The 25,258-nt window shown below is 41.2% G+C and overlaps 1 long non-coding RNA gene across 1 annotated transcript in view; it reads left to right on the forward strand.

Annotated features, from left to right (window-relative positions):
- Positions 1 to 2,327: 2,327 nt before the first annotated feature.
- Positions 2,328 to 25,258, forward strand: part of LOC132249892 (uncharacterized) — a 39,622-nt gene continuing 16,691 nt past the window's right edge. Inside the window, exon 1 of the long non-coding RNA XR_009461365.1 lies at positions 2,328 to 2,422. This is a non-coding gene — a long non-coding RNA (uncharacterized LOC132249892). The remainder of the gene's footprint in view (positions 2,423 to 25,258) is intronic.

The raw sequence follows: 25,258 nt of genomic DNA on the forward strand, positions 1-25,258 counted from the left end.
GAACACATGTTTGCCCTTTGCTTGCAGGGAAGGGGCAAATCTTAGACTGGGTTCTGCCATTTTTAAACCAGTCTATGTATGCCAAACTTCTGTAATGTTATGGGTATAGACCAGTTTCTGATCACTTATACTGATAAAAATGTAATGTCTGTACCTGGCCTTAGGGAGCAGATTGCTACCAAGAATTCTACCAAAAATGCCAACAAGCTCTTTCAGAAAGGGATGAAGTATAAGAAGGCAGATAGATGGAAGCAAATAAGGCATAGACTGGGAGCATTATGTGCTTCAATTTAAAAAAAAACCCCAGCATTTGGAAAAGAAATGTCAAACTCCACAGGACCTTGCAAACTTTCTCATGGGGAACCAATATAGTTCTGCAGTCACTAAGCACAGAGCATTTCTATTCTGACTTGTCCAGAAGAGAAGTAGCAGCTTAACCACCATGACACAGTAACTTCTAAGGCCTGTGAAGGAAAAACCCACAAGAGACTTCAGTTTTACATAAACCACACAATTTTTTGCTCTCATTACGTTGCTATTACAAATAAGTACATTACAAAGGTAGTATTGCTATCAGTAACGGTTTTCACCACTAGATCTTTAACCTGTTCAGTTGATTGCTTGCTCCAGTGTCTTGTAAACAACGTGACAAATGTCCACAGCATGGGAAATTCTCTTGGAAAGATGCACTAAGATAGCTAAGGATCTGGCCTTCTCTTGCTGGACTTGCAGCTATTTTAGATCCTACAGAGAAAGCCAATTGAGTTTATAACATTTCTCAGTGAGCTGTGTGGCCACAGACATTGTAAAACCAGTCGAGAAATCAAAGGTCAAACAGGGTGCACTTGCTATTTCTTAGCTTGTGAGAATATAATGAAGGAAGGAAACTGCCAGAGAATAAAGAAGTTATTTACAATGAACTAGTAGTTGTGCCTTTCCATGTGTCCACAACTGGGAAGGGCACCCACTTTGCAGTGAGGAAAAGCTATGCCTATTGTGGGAATAAACCCTTCAGTGCTTGAAGCTACATATTTGAGGTGTAGCCACAAATACTTCACCCTCTTCCCACTTATTGGACATGTCTACATATTAATGCATCGCAATTATGGTGCATTAAGGTTAGTACCTGTAACAACAGATACTAAATCAGGGGCGGGCAATTATTTTGGGCAGAGGGCCACTTACTGAGTTTTAGCAAGCCATCGAGGGCCGCATGATAGGCAGCCAGGGGCAGATAAATATTAATTTTCTAAATTTTTTAGGGGCCCTGCAGGCCAAATAGAATGACCTGACGCCGCATCCGGCCCCCGGGCTGCATTTTGCCCACCCCTGTACTAAATGCTCTGTAATCGGTGCTACTGTGCATTAGTGTAAATGAACTCTTTTTAAGTGACGTTAATGCATAATAGACTAAATTGACTGTGTATTAGCGTGTTTTTTGCCAGCTGTGCTAATGCACAATAAAATTAACCTTCTGCACATTAAGAGTCTCATATAGATACACCCACTGTGTATTAGTTAGATTTCCCAGAGATTGCATGTGACTTTGGAGATGATATAGCTGATAAGAGTCCAATACCAATTTAAGAGGGGGCCAAAGAACTACCTAGTCTTTGTGGCAAGTCATCAGAGCTTATAACTCGCTGATTCCCCTGGGAGATGTAATTGCTGCTAAACTGCCACTGAGAGAGAGAGGTGAATAGGAAGCACACTCGTTGAAGTGTGCTTCACAAAAGAATCTGCATTTATCTTAGGTGATTAGGGACTTCTTAGGTGATAGCTCTTATTGGACCCACTGTATATTACACCTCTCCTTTTGCGATCTCCTGCACTGAATATTTAATAGCATTAGGGGTTGCTCATACAAAGTGCTGCTTTCTCAAAAATTGCAGATGCTTCATTCCTATGACAGGCAATATGGTGAACCATAAAGGGCACTTTACTGCTTGTTCCAAATGTTGACTGTAACTCCTGTAGAATCTAAATTTTATTTTATTTTTTAAAAGTCAATCTCTAGCCCTTATGGTTGCAAAGATAATCCTTCTAACTGAACTGCAAGCAAGCAAATATAGGGCTGTCTGCCTGAGTCTGCAGACAGATCTGCAGTGATGCAAACACTGCAGAGTGAAAATGAGCATGCTGTAGCATACCCTGAAATCCCACCCGTTTCAAAATTTCTAAACAGAAGCAATATATATTCTCTTCTGAAGGTGGATAGTTAAAACAGAGAGCACCATCTACTGGACTATAGAATATCTGGTAGTATTTTTAAGTTTTAGAGTCAATAAAGTTTTTGTCATTTTGCTGTGACACTTAACATAGTAGGAATATAGGAAGCACCAGACTGGATCAAACCATTGGGCCATATAGTCCAGTATTCTGCCTCCATCTGTGCCCAGCATCTGCTACTTCAGAAGAAAGTGTAAGTTACCCTCAAATGGGTCCTTAAGAAATAAAGAAACTTTCTTCTAATTTATCATAGCTGAATATTTGCTGATGCTTAGAAGAAGGAAAGTTGATACCTCTCCCAGACCTGGGGAAGAAAATCCTTACTAATATTTAATAGTGAATTACTTCATTGTCCATATCAACGTTAGAGGGTGTTTAATTGATTCTGGTAAACTCTTAGCACCAGTGATATCTTGTATCAAAGGGTTCAATGGGTTAATCATGGGTTCTGAAATAATGTATATCTTTTTATGCATTGTATGTTGTTGCTCTTCAGTTTCACTGCCTGTCCCCTGGCCTTTCTACTGTCAGAGGTGAAGACTAGATATACATGATCAACTCCTATATTATTCATGCTGCTGCCAGCTCTCTGCCATCATTTTATTGCAAATGAGGTAATTGTTGATGTTGTCATAAGACCCCGGCATCTAGAGTCAAGTTATCATGTGAAAACTTCAGTTTTTATTTTGTAAGAACAAATTTCTAGTGCTTGTTATCTAAAAAGTATACCTTACATGTATTATTCATAGGAATCTCACCATTTCAAGATTTTTTTTTAGATTTGGCTCCTGAACTTTCAGTGTTTTGAAATAAGTGATCTTGCAGAATTTTGTATAACTTTTGTTCTGTTGCCTTTTCTCAATTCCCCTCTAAAGGTTGTTATGTCAGTTGTCCAGCCCAGTCAACAAAGTGAATCTTTCATCCCTTCACTGTAAGAAGAATACTAAAATCACCTCCAATATCTTTGCTCCTATTGTCTGGGGTGCAGGGGAAGTCAAGCCCCTTGACTATAGCAGCTACATCTGTGATAGAAAAACCACTCTGGGCTGGGCTTCCTTCTTTATGCTCATAAGGGTCAGTGGAGCACAGATCTTGCCTCATTGCCAGTTCTTTGAATCACTTAACATCCCTTAGGAAAAGAGGGGAACAGTTAAAAAATCTGCATGTGCTCTGTATGGGGGAATAGCAGTCAGTTTTCAGGTGTGTTGTTCAGTAATTGCCTTTATTTCAGAAGCTCAGCCTGCTCCCTGTTAGCAGAGATGCCTGCTGACTGAGAGAGGAGCTGACTGCAGCTGAGCCCTATGTTGCCTTTGCATAGTGACTGCGCCTAGTGTGGTGGGGGTCTGATCTTCACTCAGACCTCTTTGTGCTACTAAAATAAATATTAAATAATAACATTTTGCTCCAAAATAAATTTCAAATAGATTATAAGTTCTTAGGGAACATGTCTTCCCTGGAATTTGTGTGATGCCCACACAAAATGAAGCCCAATTTTGCCTGGACCTGAGTACTACTCTACTACAAATAATGTAGTAAAATAGACTGTCTGGTGTCTCAAGAACTACACACAGCCTAGGGGAAAAAAGCTATTGCTTCTCAAGGTTGAACTCTTACCCCCACCCTTTATCTTTAATTTTATTTTCATTATCCTTTCATTTTCATCCAAGCAAAAGTGAAAACAACCCTACTTACTAAACCATTTTAGTACAGCTAAAGCTTTCTGTGAACATTGGCAAATATTGTTGTTGGTAGTGTTGCTAATTCCAAAGATAGGTTATCAAGTTTGTTGTTGCTGCGTTTTATTCATAAGCTATTATAAGCAAAATCACTTATGTTTTGCCAGAAAAAAGAAAAATACTTGGCTTTTCTTTCCTATCTAAGATTATCATCCCTCTTTCCCTGCTTCAGTTTTTCTGTCTTGCGAGCCTTCATTTCTTTGTCCCAGTTAACACTTCAGCTGTTCCAAGTTTCTGTTTCTCCCATCTTTCTTTTTACCCTCCAAGACACTTTGAAGTTATTTTTGTAGAATGTATAGAGTGAAAGGGGAATGGTCTGAATGGTCTGGGGGTATTTGTTTGGGGAAATAAGGAATGGGATTGGGAAATACAACTATCAAATTATCTGCTCTTAGTGAGTTAGCATATTCTAAATTTTAAGTTAGTAACTTTTCTGAATGTTTGTTCTTTGCAATTCACTGGGACTGCTATACCTCATAATAATAATACTGAGTAATCCTGGCACTGAATTATTGTATGCTGTCAATAACTGTTAAATACATTGCCCTGAAATGCATATATGCTAGAATTGTCACGTGGGTAAGGCCACTCAACGCTGTCAAATGCTTTTTTGAGGGCCTTCCACTGCTAGAAGAAAGGCTTCATTTTGTCCTTCTAGGACTAAGGAAAGAGATGCTTTTGGTTTTGGGCATGATATCAGAGTTCCAGAATCTCTAACATTTATATGTCACTTATACAACATTCATATAAGAGCTAGAACCTCTTTCCATTGTTTTCTTCTCTTTACTCAGCTATGCTGTCTTCTACCACAGGAAGGCAAATAGGGATAGAAAAGATGGAAGAATTATAGAACCATTATGGTTGTTCCTGTACTTGCTAAGGGTTCCAAGACCTCACTGCTCTACATCTTTATCCAAAACTCTGCTGAAGAAAGTACTTATGAGAAGTAAGTAGTTGAATAAAATTAGAACCATGTTTAAGCGTTCTTATGATTAGGGATGTTACCCTAATATAAGAACCAACTTTAAAGCTATACAGTGACACAGTTTATTCTAAGCACAGTTGGTGTCCCATATGCAGCTTCATTAATTCTTTAGAACAATTAGTATTTTATTCCCAAGAGCAAGCTGTGTTAGACTGTAATTGTTCTCCTTCCAACTGGCTTGCTATAGAGTTTTTATTTTGATAAACGGGGTACATCTATATGTGATGCCATATCTCCATAGCAGTGTGCTATGGCGACATAGCATCCATGGGTGTCTACACATGACCAGCAGCTATGTCGCCATAGCAACATGCTCTCCTGGCATAGTGTGCTGCTATGGTGAAGTAGCTGCTATAAATAACCATGCACTGTGCATGGCGCAGTATGGGCTGTTACTGTGCTGTGATTTAGTACTTTCTTTTGGAAGTACTAAATTACAGCACAGTAACAGCCCGTACTGCACCATACATACAGCACATGGTTATTCCTTTCGGAAATCCTAAATCACGGTGGTTATTCCTCTTGGAAGTACTAAATCATGGTGCAATAACAATGTTGCCATAGCAGCACATGTAGACATGCTCAGGGTATCCTCTAATCATGCCTCGATAGCCAGTTTACCCAGTTTCTGTTTTCCAGTTCTCTATGCTTGTTGTTATCCTAGGTTATAGAATTCCATCCTTTACTAATCTTTTTTTTGTATAGATCTGGACACTCTCTGGTTAGTTGCCCAGAGCTTCCCACAAACTGTTAATTCAAATAAGATTAAGCTCTGTAATAGTTGTGTACACACACAAATATCTTTGAAAACTGCGGTGTTGTGTAGTTTTTGTTTGTTTGTTTTATTTTTGGGGAGGTTGGTTTTTTGTTTTCTGTTTTGGGGGAGCATTTATGTTTTTCTAACAACAACAGTTATGTGGACATCACTGCTGTGCTAGAGAAGGTATCAGAAACTGGTTTAAAAAATGCCCTTGCACCTATTGCATTATCAGGCCTAAGGGCTGCATTCGTGGTAGCAACTGAGTCATGTTAGCCTCAGGTATCAGGTCAGTTTTTCTAATCTGAGTAGACCAAGATCTACCCACTTAGGAAATATGCTAACAATTGTTCTCCTTAGTAAACCAAATCCTCATCTATATAGGCCTTGCAACAGAATATCACAATTTGCAAGAGTTTAGTTCTGGACAAACAAGGTTCTAACACCATTAGGCTGATCATCACTAATGGGAAATGTATCCAGTTTCAGAATGAAAGTGATGTTCTTCTATATGACCCCACTCTACCTGGGCCCATTTCAATCACAACAGCCAGAACTGCGTAATGAATTTGTAAGCTTTTAATAGATAAGGCCCTTAGCATGTTCTCATAGCTCTCACACAGTACTCAGGAAAACCCCCATCCTAAATCCTTTATTTTAGTTAGGGAAACCACAATGGAACCCTACTAACAAGAGCTGCTAGTAGAGCTTCAGGCCTCCTACGCACTACAAAATTAACAGGTTGTGCCTTGACATCACTGAGCCACTGTAGCATAATTGCATGTAACTAGGGGACCTCTAGCATGGACCAGATTGCACTAAATCACAGCTTCTCCTTCTGGACACTGCTACTTGTTAGCAAGTCAGAACCACTCAGATTTTGATGTTTACTAAATGAGAACGGTACCAGTGAGGGCCCCTGGAAGGCAGTGGTGTAGTAAAGAGGGGTTCTGGTATGGAAAAGATTGAGAATCACTGCAGTCAGATTAGAAAACAAAATGCATGATTTCCTCAGACTTTTCCAGAATTCCCTCTTCAAGTTGTACAGATTGCAGACTGAGTTTTACTGTTTATGATGTTAAAATGCAAATGCTTCCAGCAAAATAAAACTTTGCTACTAGCTTGTTTGCCGAAAGGTGCAGCAGTTTCATGTAGGACAGTTTATGTTTAAGTGAGAACAAATTATGTGCTTCTTTAAACCCTCACCCAGGCTTCTGCCAGATTCCTCTTGCCCCTCACTAGCAGTACCTGTTTGTCACAGTTTATGTGAGAAAATCTTCATGGCAGGCCCTTTTTCAATTACTGGCCCATATCACTGTCTTTTAGGTTAGATCAGGGCTTCACTTTGCAGCATAGATGAAAATAAAACCTGCTTGAATTGTGTTTCTGAACTGTGGTTCCCTTGGATTGCTTGTGAGCTGAGGTTCTACTGCCGCAGGCTGTGATAGGAACATGATCAGGATGCCACTGTGGTATAACTTAATGACCCAAAATGGTAAAATCTGTCATGCAGATGGGCCTTTATCAATGATGTTTGCCTTCTTCCCACCCCCCAATGCCTGACCCCTTTTAGGAGTGATTTTGAATCGCAGCATCTGCTTGCTTCAGCTGCTGAGATTAAAACTGGAAAAGAAAATGATCAGTGAGTCTTTCTTTTCCCTCAAACAATACGGAAAATCTTCTGAAACTGACATGCTCTGTACAATTTGAATCAAAAACTCTGCATTAATAAGCACGCCTTTGGACCCTAAGAAGTGTCTTTTGTGTTGGGTTCTCCCTGAATTTTAATAAGCCCGGCTTTTTACAAAGACCAAAAAAGAAACAGACACACACACAAAGACAAATTTCATTAGGCTCTAATCTCCAATAGGCAGCCCCTTCTTTGACAAATACGCTCCTGCAGATTTCTAAACCCTTTCAGTCAAGCAACACTTTTTTTTGTTCTCGCCAAAATAAAACTCGTTGCAGAAAGGCGCACCCCGGATCTACGTGCAGAGCACAATATGTTGACATTAAGCGAAGTGATGATTAAAAGGGTAACACCTTTTCTGAAGGTGAGAAGTTGTTAATGAGGTTCCCACACTCTAGCATCTCAGTCAACCCTTTGATTAAAAACATGCCGAGTGATGGAAACTGAATTATTTGGATTTCAGGAATAGTGGTTGTGGTTAGGGGCAAACCAGAAAGGCAGAGATGAAAAAATAATGGAATTCTAGGCAGATTTGCTTATTTTGGAAGCATGGTTAGATCAGAGAGCGAGAAACAAGGTGTTTAGGGTGTATAAATTGTAGCAGAGCTTGATACATATGAAACTTCCTTTTTCCAAGAGATTACTTGGAAAAAGGATGGTGGTTTGTAAACAGGAATCTCTTCGCTAGACATCTTCAGCCTCCCTTGCACTAGAAAATTGAGCTACTTTAACTGGTCCAGTATAGTTATGGTAGTACCACTCCCTTCCCACCCTCCTTCTACTGTGGATGTAGGTGTATTGGTAAAAGGAAGTCCCATTTTACCAGCATATTGTATGAGGTAAGGCTAAGATTTTTGGCATAGTAATCAGTAATTCTCACAGTGGAGATACAGATAAGAGAGTAATAACCATAAAAGGTTGCAGAGGTTCTTGTTGCATGATTAAAACAGCCAAACCAGAATTTGATTGAGTGCATCTCCTGCTGGGGAGACCTACTGTGGCTGAGTTGTTGTAGAAAATTAATGCCCCTATTGTTTCCTATGGGCCAAAATCCCTGCCTAAACAACACCTTCCATGTTCCTATGCATTCTCCCCTCTGAGTGATAGGATGCATCAAAAGAGTCTCATGGTTTCCATGACCTCCATGGTTGCCATAACAAAACAGAAGCTGGACTCAGAACTTCATCTGCACTAAAATTTGTATCAGTTTAGAATCAGAGGGAAGTAGGGCTGGAAAGGACCTTGGAAGTCATCTAGTCCAGCCCCCTGCTTAAGGAAGGATCAGTCCAGACTAAACCAACCAAGTCAAGTGTCTGTTTAACATTCTCTTAAAAATTTCTGAGATTCCACAGCCTCTCTGGGAAGCATGTTTCAACACTTAACCATCCTCATAGTGAGAAAGTTCTTCCTAGTATGTAGCCTAAATATCCCTTATGCACCTTGAGACCATTGCTACTAGTCATCCTATCCTCTGTGGTCAGAGACAATAGCACATCTCCATCCTCTTTGTAATTACCCTTTAGGTATTTGGAGACCATTTTTAAGCCCTCTTTGGATGCGTCTACACATGGCGCTACAAACCCATGGGCAAAAACTGTGATGAAGTGGCTACATCACCATAGCAACATACTCCCTCATTATAACACGTTGCTACAGTGATGTAGCAGCTAAAAATTACCACACACTGCCAGCATAGCACAGTATGGGCTGTTAATGCACTATCATTTAGTTTTCCTTTTGGTAGTACTAAATTTGGAAGTATTAAATGACAGCACAGTAACAACAGCGCTTTAGGATTACGTGTAGACATGCCTTCTCAGTCTTCTTTTCTCCAGATTAAATAATCCACGTTCTTTCAGCCTTGCCACGTAACACATTTTTCCTCGATCTTGAAGGCTAGGGGCAGAAATTACACATAAACCAGTATAAGTGATCAGAAACTGGTTCAAATCTGTAACACAACAGAAGTTCAGTTCACATAAACTGCTTTCAAAATGGCTGAAACCAGTTTAAAATAAGCCTTAATGGATGTACTGCCAGACTTAACTGATTTAGGTTAAATAGGTTTATTAAACTTCTGTCCCAGATTCCCTCCAGATTCAAGTTAACTCTGTCTGGATGCTTTGCACCTGCCCTGCAAATCTCCCTCCCCATGCTCAGAGAGTGGGAGGCCTAGCCTTGGCCCAAGCTGTCTGCTCCAGTGGAGTAGGGAGGCATGCTGTACCACCCTGTTGCTTTGGGCCTGGCCCACTGCAGGTATATGGCTGCATTTCTGGAATCAAAATTGAATGTCTGTTCATTTGCTTATCAGTTCAATCTACAAATCTTAGACTAACCTGTGAAGATTAAATAGATTCAGCCTCAGGCTTTTTGACTGTCTGTATTCAGCCTAATTGTTTTTGTTGCTTTCTGCTGGACTCTTTATAATCTGTCCACATCTTGAAGTATGGGACCCAGAATTGGGCACAGTACTCAAGGTGAAGGCTCACTGGTGCTAAATAGAACACAGGAATCACTTCCTTTGATTTAAAGTGATAATCCTGATAATACAGCACAAGTGATAATACAACCTGATATGTTTGGCTTTTTGTTTGCAACAAGAACACACTGTTGGCTCGTATTCAGCATATGGCACACTGTAACCACTGTGAACTGGAAATGTAAACCAGACTTTACATCCATGCAAGAGCACTAGGTTCTCATTTACACCAAACTCCTATCAAACAATTATATTTTTAATTTACACCTCTTCTTTCAGTGCAAGTCTTTCTGCAGACACCTGCATCACACTTAAATATCTTGGCTAAGTACTGACAGTCAAAAAGCCTCAGGCTGAATCAATTCAGTCTTTGCAGGTTTCTGATCACTTATACCAATTTATGTATAATTTGTGTCTCTAGCCCTCCTGTGCTGTATTTGCTACTGACTTAAATTAGATTGAATTAGTCTTTTTTTTAATTTCAAACTTCACCAAGAAGAACTGATTGGCTGGATCCAGACGTACAGGGACATACGGTCTGTGGCGCCACAAATCTCTTTGTGGTGACACAGCTGCATACATTGCATATTAAACTGTATACAGCGCAGTTACTTTTCAGTGCCTGGGCAAAATTTGCTACTGGGATTTCCTGGTAGCAAAAAAACCAAACCTGAAGGAAAAAGCAGCTTAAAGTATGCCAAAGTCTCATGCATTGGGACAGAGCAGGGCTGTCTGTTCCCCCATCTCTGTGCACTGTGAGCACCCGCCATACTGAAGCACCCTGTGCCCCAGCCAACTGCTTTCCGGCTGGCTGGGGTGCACTGTGGCTCAAGGCATAGAAGCAGGCAGGGGTATGTACACAAAGGCAGTCTTAGTTCTGTCACACGAAGGGCATGTGGAACCCATGCTAACATGGTTTACCTCAAGTGTTCAGACTGTATATGGAAAAAAGCAGAAAATTCATCTCTCTAGGACTATCTCTTGTAGACATCCTGGGCTCTTGGGTGCTTAAAGAAAATTGAAAAGTGCCTCTTTCCCTAGGTCTTGTATTTTTGTGTCCCTTTCTTTCTTGTCAATCATACTTACATTTTATCCCTCCTGTTTCCATTGTATATTATTCTTCCTCCCTCTCCAAATATTGTCTAGAACAAGAGAACTTCTGAATGCATCCAGATAGGAGAAGCAGACGGCCATTTGCCTACCTGCATTGTACATTGAAGTGCTCTTCAAATAGATGTTACAGCAAAAAAGTGCCAGTGAAATAAATGAACTACATCAAATGCACAGTTCTAGATGATTTTAAACTGGATGTTTGCCCTTAGGTAGAAAAAACAAATACATCAGGAATTCTGTTTGTTAGCCATCCCCAGTTTTAGGACAACTCCTTTGTCTCTCACTACCATTGTGTCTTATACATTCTTCTGACTGTGGGTCCAATCCTGACCTGCCTGATCCACATATGTTCATATACAGGTAGGCAAAGCAGATGTAAAACATTACCAAATCAGATCAGAAACAATTTATGCCTACCTGGCACACATGTGTAAGTAACTGCATAAGGAATACGGCAGGGGAATATCCAGCCTCCTCCATCTCCCCTTAGTTCTACTGTATACTTGCTGCTGTACAGCACATGTCTATGGAGCTGGCTAATCCTTGAAAAAACAAAGAATTTGGTGGTTGAGTTGAAACAGAAAGCCATTTGGAAGCAATCCAACAGAAACCTAATAATTTGATACGAGGCCTCCTGCTGTTTCAATTGAAGCCCAGGCCTCTGGTTCATAATAACATCAGGCTCAACTGGCTAAGTCCAAGGACTGAGGCTGACAGTACAGCTCCTGCAACAGAATGACAGCACCAGACCTACGCTGGTCACAGACTGGGGAAAAAGTCACAGCAGCTCCTAACTTGCAACATCGTGAGGCATTTCGCCTACAGAGATGGCCTGTGCACAAAATGAAATAACTACTCAGTTTAAATGCACACCTTGGCCACTTCCATATGAGCAGGGTCATGTGTTTGCAGCAGCAAAAATTTGTGCTGCTACTTTGTGATGCAGTGCATGCCCCTGCCCATGTGCTTTGCAGTGGGACACATTGTCCCACTGCTCCATGTGCTGCAGGGGAGGGCTGGCTAGGGCACAGGGTGCCTCAATGAGTGGCTAGCCAGTAGCATGTGCCCCAGCCAGCTGGAGAGCGGCACAGGGAGATGGGGGAGCAGGCAGCCCAGGTCTCCCTGCTCCCTCGTCTCTGCCTGCTGTGGAGCCCTTGTGCTGAGGCACCCTGTGCCCCAGCCAGCTGCTATCCACCAGCCTGGGGTGCAGTATGCCTTGATATGTATGCCTGGGGTGCAGTATGCCTTACACTTTCCCCCACCCCCCACAAATTGACTCCATGGCTAAGTAAAGACAGGCAAAATGCCTGAGGATGAATCAATTCAATCTTCATAGGTTCGTCTAAACTGGGTAGACTGAACCAATAAGCAAGTGAACAGACATTCACTTTTGATTCTGGGGAATCAAAAGTAGCCCAAGGCAGAAGCCCAGGGATGCTAGACCACACCTCCCTGCTCAGCTGAAGCAGACTGCTTGGGACAAAGCTAGCCCACACACCCTGCGAGAGGGAGTTTGCATAGGAGGTGCAAAGCACCATGGGAGGCTGGGGGACTGTAAGTTAACTTGAAACTGGAGGGGATCTGGGACAGAAGTTGAATACACCAATTTAACCTAAATCAGTTAAGTATGATATTGCATCCATCCAGGTTTATCTCAACTAGTTCTAGCTATTTTTAAAGCAGTTTATGTGCACTGAACTTCTGTTGTGTTAGATTTTAAACTTATTCTAGTTTATGTGTAATTTCTGTCTGTAGCTTTAGTTTTTCCTGAGAGAGATGCTGCTCTCCCAAGAGAAACTATGAGTGTACCAATGTTCAGGATTTTTCTCCCAGAACAAAAATGGCAGGTGCAGGGGGAAAAAGCCTGGGAACAACCAAGGTTAAATCTCTCCCTAAGAGTTCCTCCTGGAAGAGCAAATGTTTGTACATGTTTTTAGAGTGTGGACTTAAGGCTCATGTTCCATGAATGTTTACATAATTTGCATAAAGCATGCTCTTTCAGTCAAAAAAAGAAGAATATCCATGGAAAATGATCACAAAAGAGACACAAACACAGGAGATGCATATGATTTTAAAAGGCAAATGAATGCTCCTAAATATTGGAATATTTGTCTGCATCCAAGACCATCAGATATCCATCTTAGATGTATGTTCTTAGCATTTGTTTGGGTACTTTTCCCATATGAACTAACAGAGTAATAAGAAGTTCAAGTTATGGAGGGAGGAGATAAGAGAGAGGGAGGCAAGCAGCCATGTAGAAATCCATGCAGCTTAACTGACAATCTGAGGAGTGGTTAGGATCAGGCTAGCCTGCTTATTGCCTTTTCTGTAGAGGTTAAAGCACATCTGTAGCAACACAGGAACTTTAAATCAATCCAAGAGCTGTAGAAAATCTTATATTCCAAATGATTGTTCATCACTCTCAGTCTTTCAATCTGTGAGCTGAGACATCCAACTTTAACTGTCTGTTTCCAGTGATTAAGTACACAACCTAATAGATATAGACAATGACTTAAACATATAAAATAAGCCATTTCAGTCTTTGGGGTATGTGGTCAGTACCATGAGATAATTGTGCCTTCAGAGACGTAGTGGAATTTGACTGCCTGCAAACTTCGAAGAATGTCAGTTACTCATGCAAGGTATACCCTTTTGAAGGCCCTACTGGGAAATTAATTCAGATTCTATCTAAGAAGGTAAAGGGAAAGAGATTCATAAGGGAAGTAAATTAGGATTGGGGAAAATATTAAAGCAATTGTCAAAGATTATTCCAATCATTCACATATGTGTTTTGCCTTTTGCCTGATTCTTCTCCTCACTATTTGGTTTGCATCTCTGACAGAGTGGGGTTAGGAAGGATTCTCTGGGGGAAAAGAATCATGCTTTTTAAGAAGCTGAATTTATTTTTCCTTTTTGTTTGTTAATGTCCCAAGGCTGGGCCACAAGGTGGATCAAGAATTTTCTTTTGCCCCAGTGTTCCTTGACTTGAACAGATTGGTTTCAGAAAAGAACTAAAAAAAAGTCTAGGCCACATAATAATCTTCACTTGCAGGATGAAATCAATGGGCATGTCCAGATGAGCATGTATGTGCAGTTTGCGGTGCTGCAAACCTGTCTGTGGTGCCACAAACCGCACACACCCTACATGCAGGCATTCACCATGCAGCAAATTAGTTGCACAGCAGGTTTTTTTGACACTAGGATCTTCTAGTGTGAAAAAAAAACCTGCATAAAAGAAAGTGGGGTGGCACATGTGGTGGCAGCCTGTGCCATCCGAAACCAGAGCCTGGCTGGCCAGGCTCTGCACACCTGGATTGCCAATGTTGTAGTCCCGAGAGGCCCCCAAGACCCCAGGTAAAGCTTCTGGGGCCAGCCCAGGTGCTTGCCCCAGCCTCCCCCACCCCACCTGGGCACCTGGCTGTGTGCCAGGGCACACATGCAGGGGCATTCCCTGGGGACAAGTAGCAGTGGCACAAATATGTCGCTGCTATTTGTTCCCGGGGAAACCCATTTTCCTGTTCATGGGGATGCACCCAGTATGGAAGGAAGGAAAGCTGTCTTTCATTCTGCATGTAGCAAAGGACGATGGGAAAGGGAAGACTTTGACTCTTTTAAAATGCAGCATTTTTTACCTCTGGGTTCATGCTGGTAGCTTAAAGAACTAGGAGACCTATACGTCTCAGTATTTTTGGTTGCTGCAGAACATTCAGGCCATTGCTTGCTTGCAAAGTATTCGCATGTATGATCAAGATTTGTTTTGAAATTTAAAAGGTAATGAAATGTATCTGTTCTTACTATGAAAATGCAGGCTGACGGTGATGTGAATTTACTGAACACTCTTGTGGTTTAGTTGGTTTTGGAGCATATGGCTGACTTGATTATCCACTGGGGAGAAGAGGCAGGATTAAAACTGGACAATGCCCTACGGTTTCCTTGAGATAGAGGAAAAAAAGAGAATCTAATTAATGTTAAGTTTTAAGTGATGGAAAAATCATTATAGTCCTGATTCTGGAAAGCACATGATTGATTTTAAGCACAGGAGTTGTCCCATTCCTATTTAGGCAATCACTTAGGACAGTGGGGGCCAACCTTTTCGGCATACATCACAGATTAGTCCTGGGTCCTCCCCAAGCACCACTCTGATTCTCTTTCTCTGCTGAATCAGTCACTCTGCTTTCTGTTCCTTCCCCTGTACTCTCTATCTGAACTGCCCTATGCTGCTCTGTTTTCTGCTCTCTACCTGTAACAGGGGGTGCCTGTACATAAGCATGGTGGCTGCTCTGATGTGCTGTAATTACAGTGCATTTGAGCAGACTTGATCAATCATGCTCCAGCAACCCCTAAATCATGCTCCAGCAGCCTCTTATGTCTCATGTATCAGTATCCCTGTGCTTCAAAATGGCAGCAGGTATGCTTGAACTAAAGGTCATCAAGTGAGCTTTAGTTCAAGCACCCCCACCACCATTTTGAAGTGTGGGGACACTGATACATGAGACACTAGGGCACTTTAATTAGAGGGGCTCTTGGAGCCACTCTAATTAAATGCTGCCCCCCCACACCCTTAGAGCATGTCCCCATGCCGCCGCCCCCGCCCCCACCTAAAAGTGTCCAGGGAGCCAGAGACTCCTGTTATTTTAAGAGGATACTGCTGCAGGCCAAGTTGGCTGAATGGTGCTGGCAGCTAAACAAGGGACAGCTCTGGTGAAACAATCCTATTCCAGGCAGCATCAGCTGGAATAGGAGCTGCTCCTGTGGAAGTGACTATCCTGGAAGCTAAGGGTACCTATACATATAGTATGACATATTCTAATTAGAATGTGTTGGAGCAGAGTCTAATTGAGTCTGCTCCATGTTCTAATTAGAACTAGGGCTGTGCGAAACACCATTGTTTCATTTCGATGTCCGTTTCACCATTTTGAAGAGACAGTGTTTCATTTTGTCATTTCATTTCATTTCGAAGCTCTGTCCCGTTTCATCTCATCAAAACTGTTTCACTCTGTCAGTGAGTTTTGACATCTTGCCCATAGGCTATAATGGGGAATCATGAAAATGCCTAAAACTTTGTCATTTCTTGTCTGATTTGGATGAAAACTGCAGGGATGGTAGCCCCTTGAAAGCCTGCCAATTTTCAAGGAAATAAGTGAAGAGGTTTCTGGGAAGCTGCACCTCAAATTCTTCAAAGCAGAAGTCCTGACACTTGCTGGCAGTGGCAGCCTCATCTAGCACGCAGATCTAGGGGCCCACACCCCCAGAAGGGCTGCAGGGCTGTGCCAGACTCTTCCTGGAGGTGCAGGCCACTGGATCCAAGCACCAAATGAGAGGAGGCTTCTACTGCCACCTGGGATTGGTACTGGGTGCAGTGGCAGCCTCCCCTCATCCAGTGTGCAGTTCTGGGGGCTTGCACCCCTGGAAGGAGTCCAGCACAGACTGGCAGCCCTTCCAGGGGTACAAGCCCCTGGATCTGCACACCAGATGAGAGGAAGCTCAGGCTGTGATAGCAGCAATCTTGTCTGGTGCTGGACACAGCTCACACCCAGCACTGGTCCCAGGTGGTAGAGACAGTCTGAGCCTCCCCTCATCCAGGGTGCAGATCCAGGGGCTCTCAGCCCTGGGAGGGCTGTGGGGCTGTGCTGGACTACTCCTGGGGGTGCGGGCCTGTGGATCTGCACCGGATGATAGGAGGCTGCCACTGTTGCCTGGGACCAGCACTGGGGAAGACAAATGCTGCCACTGGCCCCACAGAGTGCAGCCTCACAGAGCGCAGCACCAAAGCGGGAGGTGGGCAGAACTGGGGCTGTGCTTTGTGGGGCTGGTGGAGCCAATCAGAGTGCAGTCCTGGCTCTCCCTGCCTCCCGCCACCGAGCTGTGCTCTGTGGTGGGATGGCAGAGCCAATTGGAGCACAGCCCAGTGGCAGGAGGCAGGCAGAGCCAGTGCTGCACTCCAGTCGGCTCTGCCAGTCCCACAGAGCACAGTCGGGTGGCAGGAGGCGGGGAGAGCCAGGGCTGCGCTCTGATTGGCTCCACCAGCCCCACAAAGCACAGCCTGGTGGCAGGAGGTGGTGAGAGCCAGGGCTGTGCTCCCCGCCAGGCTGAGCTACATGGGGCTGAGGAGCCACTCGGAGTACAGCTTTGGTTTTTGCCTGGCTCACACCACCAGGCTGCTTCAAAACTCAAAACATTTAAAAAATTTTGAAACATTTTGAGTGCCCTCATCTAGTTTTGAAGCTGTTTCGATGCTTTTCGTTTAATTTCAATTTCATTATTTTGAGCTCGAAACATGACAAAACAGCTTCAAAATGAAACACTTGTTGAAATTTTGCACAGCCCTAATTAGAACACTCTAGCATCACCACAGTGTCACATGTATAAGTTCCCATGGGTTTAAAAATGGCTGCTGGGGTACTTTAACTAAAGCTCATTGAATGAGTGGCCATTTTTAAATATGGGGCTTAATACAAGTGACACTGTAGCATTTTAATTAGAGCAGTACTACCCTGTATGCTTGTGTGTTGCCTGCCCTCTTCCTGATCTCCTGCATGCCACACAGCTTGCCTGTGCTGCTTGTGGTGCATGTTCAGCTGGTTGCCCACCCCTGACTTAAGAAGAACTTTCATATCTCTGGCAAGACTTAAGCATGTTTTACTTTAGTGCTTTGTTTAATCCTGTCTTCAGAAAGATAATAATAGTTGTGATTAAGACTAGAGAAATAGCTGTACCCCAGATCTAATCTGCATTTCTTACTTGTTTTAGCTCCTCTGAAAAATCTAACTCTGAATTAGATGGGATGAACAGTAAAGCCAAAGAGAAGAAAATATATCTTCAAGAAATAAACAGAAGTGGAATTGCATTTAACTTTTCTCTGGATATCTGGGTACTAAAGAAATCTAAATATAACAAAAACTGAAATGTCCAATCTTTCCAGTATAAGCAACAAGTGTTTTCGTGCCTGGCAGACAAATAGGAAAAAATTCCATTTAGATCCCACAGGCAAATTTTTGGGTAAGAATAAATTTTACCCTGCCTGGTGGCATAGTCATTACTAACCTTTGATACTGATAAAAATTCAACAAGCCTATTTCAAGTATATGCTTATGAATTTGCAGCTTTTCTTTTTGCAGTGGTTGGGGATAGGGGCAGGGATGTTTATTGTATTTCTCAGCATTTGCATAATAGGTTGTGTCAGTAGGGTTAGAATATATGAAAATAAGCCACCCAGTGTCCTTAGCAGCACCTTTTAAGGACATATCTTTAGCCCAAGTTTTCTTATGAAGGCAACTCTAATACCATCTGTTTGTTGGGATTATCTGAAGTATTTTTAACTGGGTATAATTATCCATGAGAACTTTTGGAATAATAATATTTTTTAATAATAATATTTCTTGTTGATTGAGAAAATATTGTAGCGGAATGCAATTTTTAGTGATGTTCTCTTTATGTTGCCTTGAATTGAGTCTCCAAAGTTGCCAATGGAAGGATGATGCCGAATCCAAACCCTGGTTTTGAATGCCGCTAAGCTTTGAGAATGCTGAAATTTATTTTTTAAATCTTACAGCTGACTTTATTCTTGTGAGTGAAAACCAGGTGTAATTATACCCTACCTATTCAAAAGAAAAACCATTGGGAATAGCATGAATCCAGATTCCCTGGCTTTGGGCTCACTTCTGTAACAAACTATGGCCCAGGCATACAATTTGCTGTATGTGGGTGGTCTTTGCACACAGCCCTGCTAAAATCAATGGCAACTGCATGCCAACATAACAAATTGTCCAGTGACCCCATCTTGTCAACAAAGGCTTTGTATGGGCAAACACCACTGCAGAATAGCAACCTAGCTCATTTTTTAAAATGGTAATCTGTGTAGATAGTCAGACTATAAAATCAGCTGTTAGATGTAACCAAACTACAATATAGGATAAAAGTATGCATACCATATGTGTAATCTAGATTTAAATACAGACTCAAATCAGACTAAAAGGTTCTAGAATAACTTCAGTAGAAATAAGGAAGTAGTTGTAATTTTCCATGGCTGATTGACTATAGTGGAACGATTACAGTCTCTACCGGTAGAAAGTCTGACCCAAGTGGTTTTTCAGTAACCTTAGTGGAGCTGTGGCTCTCACACATAGTATTTCTTCTTCTTAAGATCAAATGGGCATGTGAAAGGAGGAGTGAAAGCAGCTAGCAAATCCCATGTCTTATGGTAGAACATGGAAAACAAATGCCATCAATGGTCAGTGGAGGAGTTTTCTGGTAGCAGCCCCAAAAGAATGCTACATGAAAATGGATGACGTGCAGTCTTCAAAGCTAAAAATGAGCAGCATGAGGCTATGGTTGAGAACCTGACCCTGGTATACTAAGAAGTATTGAAAATGGAACGGAAATGTTAGGAACAGATTTTACTGGAGGTTTTGAAATCCTGAACACTTCAGATTAATCAGATTGGGTTTCTAATAACAGAGATGTTGGGGAAATAAAAATGTCTCCCAGGCTTATTAACATACTCAAGTTCCTCTTTCCATTGAGATTCATTCATGTAAGGAATAAGCTTCCAGGTAGAGATTAAGAGAGAAGCAGTGGACCATTCACAGCTAATTTGTCCTATGCCCAGTTAACCATGGGAGCTCTTTGTTGGAAGGTGCTATAGAGGGTTGGGCTTCAGCAGGATTTAAAGAGATTGGGCTTTTGGGTAAAGGTAACAAGCACATACACAGTCATAACAAGCCTGAGTCTTGTAGTAGAGAAATTCCTTCTTTGGGGCATGACACAATCTCTAAGTGCTGGAGGTTAGAAGGAGACCTTCTCTTAGGGGTCAGTCATATGTAATTGCATATTGTAGGGTTTCTGAATCAGGTGAGGTATTGAACACGGGATACTGGACTAAAACAACTGTTGCTGTGGTTCAGCCTGCCATTTTCTTTTTTCCTCTGTCATAATGGCACTGAAGTCTGTTGTGTTACACCAGTGTGTCCCACCAGGTTTAAACAAAGAAGCCAGTCACCATTTTTTTTGTAATTAATTGAAAATTATTATACTTTTTCTTTGGTATTTTGAAGGTGCTCATTTTCTTAAGACTGGACTGGGGTTAATTTTCAAAAGATATACTCTCTCCTCAGCATGTTCAGTTTATTTAGGAGAGTACAGTGATATTGAAAGGCATTCAGAGGTATTCAGGTGTTGTTCCCCATTTGTACATCAGAGATTTATAGTAAATGGGAAACACCTATTTCCACTTTTTGATGATTTGTAGTGATTTCCTTTATTTTACTAATATTTCATAAGGAGAGCTGACATTGCTAACACCTGCAGCTGAAGAAAATGAAGGCCCCATTCCTACAGGAAACGTTTGTCTGTTAAGCTCTTTTGCAATTTCTGAGACTGCATTTTACAGTGTCATCAAAATTTCACTGCAACTTAGTATGAAAAAGCTTCCTTGACTATTTGAGTTGGTCTAATAAAAGATATCTGATTTACCCTAAGAACCTGGCCTGCTTATGTCCTCAGACCAACACATCTATAACCTATATTCCTGAACACACCAAGTTTTCAGGGAAGCTTTGCTTAAAACAAGATAGCTGCTGAGGAGAAAATAATGGTCTTCTCTCACTCCTTAAATCTGAAATGACAAAGTTCAGGGGAGAGCAAACAAGCTGTTAGATGGATGGGCAAGTAGAGTTTTTAATATCTAGCCAAGACATCATCCAAACTCTCTATAGTATAAACAAGCAATAACAAAGAAGCGAATAAACAAAGGACGTCAGTGTGACTTTATTTATCTTTTAAAAGATAATCTATGCCTATACTGTAGTATTTTGTCAGGTCCCTGCTATGAAGACATGGTTTCCTGTTTATATATAGCTTGTAAAAAGGAGTCGCAACAAAAAAGAGCATTGCAGTAGGTGCCTGCCGTTTGTTCTGTTTTTAACTTTAAAAATAAGATCGATGTCTTCAGATCCTTTATGCAGTAGTTCTGTCATAATGCTTTCATTGTCCCTGCCCTACCCACTACATCCTCTATAACCTTTTCAAATCCTGGCACAGGCAACACAAAGCTCATTTTGTAAAGTATTGGTTGGCAAAGCTAGTTCTCTCTATAGGTTCTGGAGTAGGTGGTGGCTAGTTATAATGGAGGGGAGAAATCCACCTCACATGACGGCTCAGCATAATACCCATGCCACCACTTAAGAACAAATACTGTGAAGGTTTATGTAGCAAACAGCTCTGATATTGAATTACTGCAGGGTCCAGAAAGCCAACTGTCTGACTGCACTAGGAAATGGGCTTAGCTAGAATAAATGAATGCAAGTGACATAGGCAATAAGGTTCTCTGGGCAGATGTGATATCGTTTATTAAACCAACTAAATAGTTGTTAAAAAGTTCTTTGTAAGCTTTCGGGCACAAACACCCTTCTTCAAGCAATGGTACACTCTGCATTATCTCCCATTGCCTGAAGAAGGGTGTTTGTGCCCTAACACTAGCAAAGAACATTTTTCCAACTATTTAGTTGGTTTAAGAAAAGATATCACACCTACCCAAAGAATCTTTTCTGCCTATGTCCTTGGACCAATGTGGCTACAGCCAACAACCCCTTAATGCAAATGAAATATTTAACAACATTGCTTTACTTTATCAAGGCAGCATCAAGTGATGATAATCAGCCTTGGTACCTTACAGGTATTGTCCCCCATTTTATAAAAGTGCCTCATTACAATATGCATTGAAAATTTCCCTGTTGAGAGTAGCTACTTCTGCAGAGCTAAGCTGTCTTTCCTAGGTCCAACTGACAGACTCTCAGCAGTTAGGAGCCGCTCAGATTTCTGTGTCCTTTAGAGGGGCTATCGCTTGCTAAGTTTTAGGATTTATTGAGCAAATCTGAGAAGATGTTCCATTTGTTTACCAGGAAATTTAAATCTATATAACTTTTTTATAGCTTATTGTTAAATGTCTGGTGATGACTTTTCCCTCAGGGATACCTAGGAACATATGTACAGAGCTGTTTAAGGGGCACTTTTGCCTTATTATCTGTAACTGCTGGTAATACTAGCTTGCTTATCTTGTGTTGACTGATGGGACCAACATGTAGAAACTTAGCAACAGTAACTAACCTTCTTCAGGATATTCATGCTTCCAGTACTTCCTCAGACATGTTTGACAGGAGAGATCAAAATCAGTCGTTCATTACTTTCTCAAAATGGATATGGGCAATCTATTTAAGCTTCTAAATGTATCTGTCTTAGATGAAAATAAATCTTATGGAGCTTCCCTGGAGGAAGCTTTGCTGAACTTCAAGCTGACTGTAGTTTACCTTTCTATGAAGGAAATATGTGGAGTACTGAACGGAGAGAAGGTAGGATTTTGAGAACCACAATGGCCTCTACCCATTGGCCTTGTTCTGCTTCCATTGCAGTCAGAAGGAGTTCACTGATGACACTGATTGAATAAGAGTGAGAACAAAGGTGAACCTTTTGAAAGGCCCATGCCCAGACCAGTGCTCCAAGAATAAAAAGGAAAAGCAGTATTGTTAAAGAAATGCAAATGTCTGCAGAAATTGTTTTCATTAAAATAAACAATTTAAAAATAGAGAGTCTGTTCATAACTGAGGTGGAGCCAGCCACAAAATTTGCTAATATTTGGATCTGAGTTTCTGGTTTGTTTTTTGCTCCGTAGTCTGTGAACTGATTGGGGGGGCGGGGGCAGGGGTGGGGTGGGGGGATCTATAAACTGAGTGTCTATTAACTGATTAAAAACTGAGATGTCTTTCAGGAATATCTAAGTAAAATGTACACTATTCTTTCATTTAAACCACAATGTGTTTAACTATGCCTTTCTAGTGCAGATTACATACCTGTTTTGGTAGCATGCAATAGATATTTGGTTTCTAATTTAGAGATTAATATTAGTATTCCCTAAAAAGAACAGTATGATTCTTATTTCTGATGTTATTTCCAGAAAAAAGGCAGCTCCCAATATCTAGAATAACTTTTATTGTTGTTATAAGTGTACACAATCTCTATGGATACTATTATGGTTCTGTGGCTGTGTGGTAAACTTCTTGTCCATATTTGGACAAAGCTGCAAAGCCCTTTTTTGTTGAAACGTCAGCCTTGAACATTCTCTGTGCTGTGGATCGTGGAAGTCTACATAAGGAATCCTCGCCTTATCCTTGGAAAAGTATTTATTTATTTATTTATTTATTTACAGATACTTTATGGTTTACTGATAGTGAAGCATTTAACCTGTTCCTACCGTCCTGTCTCAGGCAAAACATCCAATGTATTCCATAACAGTAGACTACCACCTCCCATTATCAGGAACAAGTTTAAGCTTCTTGATATTACGTGGATGGATATAAAAGGAGAATCAAAGGAACGAAAGAAAAATCAAAATAAAGAGAAAGTAGCTGGAGTTCATACAGAGTGAACTGAATGATCAAAATGCTTTTTGTTTCAACCAATCTTCCTCCTGACATGGAGGGAACTTTAAAATTATATTCATAATTCTCTCCTCCCCCCATCCCTCCCCCCACCAAAAGAAAGTATAAAAATTAATATGCTCATCCTGGGAAAATGCTTCCCTAGGAGCACTGGGTTTGTGTGTGAATGAGTATATTGTAGGACAAGCAGCACCAAACACTAATTCCTATCTGCTGCACCTTACAGAGTGCGGTTGTGCCAGTGGACTTTGAAGACAGATGGAGTAGCTGTGAAAACCAGAACAGTACTATGAATTAAGCTGTAGTCTGTGATTGCTGCATGTTGTAAGACTGAAGGTTGAAGGTCACCTTTTTGTTTGGCATATGTTATGTTAATTTGTCAAGTTTTATCTGTTTCTGCTACTAAACTGGCTAGAGTGTATGTAAAAAATTCCAGCCTCTGTGTTAGGATTCCAGTGCGAGACAACAAAAGACTTAGGCCTGCAGCCTTTTTCACATAACTATTCATTAACAACATGAATTGTCCCACTAACCTAACCTAAGGCACATAGTTGGACTGTTTTAATAGTCCTACAGTTATTCAATCATCCTAGCCATTGTGGTAGTCCTAATCATATTGAATTTGTTTACCCCTGGTTGTATGTATCTTCAACTACTAAAGTATTTGTCACTTAACATTAGTTAATAGGCACTTAAGATACCAAAGTTTACTTTCTATCCCTTATTTATTTATATATACTCCTTCATTCTTGATAGATGTAGGATGAGATCACCTGAATTTTGCTCTGGGTCAAGAAAGACTCTGGCAATATCAACCAACTTTTCTTCTCCCCTGAAATGTATGGGCTGCTTGAAGAAACATTTAAATTAATGTCTGTTTTATAATTGGCTTTGTGGACATATTTATATACAATCTGATAAGAGACATCTGAAATATTTCTAAACGAAGGCACCACTGCTATTTATAGTGAGCTTTACAGTTGGATGGTAACTTAAAATTTTAGCTCTAATCCTGCAAAAATTTATGCACGTGCACAACTTTCAGCACATAATTAAATCAATGAGACCACTCAGATGCTTTAAGTTAAGCACATCATTAAGTATCTTCAACATCAGATGCAAGATACTGTACTTATAAATATGTCTTTAAAAGCTTATGTTGGGTTCTGTGCTCAAAAATGGAGATAATCTCTGAAAGTTAAAGATTTAAACAGAGGAGTTCTGGCTCTGGGCAAAGTACCTTAGACACATTGTCACAGAAATGGGCAAAACAAGGTTTTGATATTAACCAGCCACTAAGATAACCAAAGAAAGCTCATGCCTCTTCTGTGCTGTGAATTGTTTCAATCCAAAGTGTCTAGTTACAGAACATGGAAGACAGCAGGGTGCTGATTTATGAAGTGATAGCCAAGTTCTTAACCAGAAGCAACAGAAACTTTGTGTTTGAAATATTGAGGCTCAGAGTTTTGTGATTTGGTTGATGCCTGCATCTGTGCAACTTGTAGTGGTGTTACTGGAGCAAAACGTGCATCCTGACAGGGAGAACAGGCTCCAGGTATATTCTAAAAAACACTGTTTGTAGACAGAACCTGAAGTCAGGGCAACATTGGATTTTCTACTGTTCCAGTTCAGAGGTATAACTGGCCAGGATTGCAACCACGGGGCTGGGAGGGGTGAGGTACCTCCTGCTCCATTCTGATGCCCAGCCTGACCATAGGCAGTGCCCAGGGCTTGTGCCCTAGTTGCCCACCCACCCATCCTTGCTCTACTCCAGTTTATGATCCTCTTTTGTTGTTTATGGTGCATTTCCTGTGATGTAGCATAAAGGTAGAGTGTTG

The sequence above is a fragment of the Alligator mississippiensis genome, chromosome 4 (genome assembly GCF_030867095.1).
Source record: "Alligator mississippiensis isolate rAllMis1 chromosome 4, rAllMis1, whole genome shotgun sequence".
NCBI lineage: Eukaryota > Metazoa > Chordata > Crocodylia > Alligatoridae > Alligator > Alligator mississippiensis.